An 829-nucleotide genomic window follows, 5' to 3' on the forward strand; every position below is an offset into this window, starting at 1 on the left:
TTCCAAAAATAACTGTAGAACTAAAGTTAATAAGTGTTGAAAACATCAAAAAATTTAAAAACAGTGCTAAAAAGCACCAACAAAAGTGTTGATTTTCAATTTTGACGGGAAGACAACATGAGGGTTAAACAAGATAGAGTTGTGATCCTGGAAATTAGTTTTATTGAGGACAAAATGACCTCACACGAAGCTTTAATGATAACGTTGATGCATTCTCGGTAGAACGACTAAGTAAAATGATTGAAGCTTAGTGTGCGGTCATTTCTTCTTTAACCCATGTGAAAACAACCAGTGAAAAAAATCAAATAGCAACAATATAGTCACGCTGACGTCCGTCATCCTTGATAACATGTAGATTTAGATGCTTTTTCACTCTTGCCTGTCTGTTTAATGCACAACCATGCTGAGATATTTTTTTTAGTGTTGGAAGTGTTTAAATGAAAGCAGCATTGAAGACATTGAGTGCCCGAGTATCAACTTGAAAGCATGAAAAACAGATTTAAATGATTTTTCCCTGGCCCAGATCAACTTACCACAAGTGGTTTAAAGCAACAAACTGACTGTCAATCAGTATCTTAACACCGACTGTCAACTTCCTTTTCTGGGGCTGTCTTGCTTTCATCCCCTCTCGGCCTCGGGCAGTTCCTTCTGCTTTTATCAACAAGACATTTGCGCTTCTCTTCCTAATCTCCCTTTTCTTGCTTTTCTTTTCCTCCACTGCCTTTTCTTTTCCTCCTTTCTTTTCTCCTCTCTCAGGTCTGCAGGCACAGGATAAGAGCAAGGATTTGTACTGGTTTTAGACACTGCTGAGACTCTCCCCCCCCCCCCC

At 39.2% G+C, this 829-nt stretch overlaps 1 protein-coding gene across 1 annotated transcript in view; it reads left to right on the plus strand.

Annotated features, from left to right (window-relative positions):
• The window catches only part of vgll2a (vestigial-like family member 2a), an 8,758-nt gene that overhangs the window by 6,137 nt on the left and 1,792 nt on the right, over positions 1 to 829 (plus strand). The window lies entirely within an intron of this gene.

This window comes from Etheostoma spectabile, chromosome 18, assembly GCF_008692095.1.
Source record: "Etheostoma spectabile isolate EspeVRDwgs_2016 chromosome 18, UIUC_Espe_1.0, whole genome shotgun sequence".
In the NCBI taxonomy this organism is placed as follows: Eukaryota; Metazoa; Chordata; class Actinopteri; order Perciformes; family Percidae; genus Etheostoma; species Etheostoma spectabile.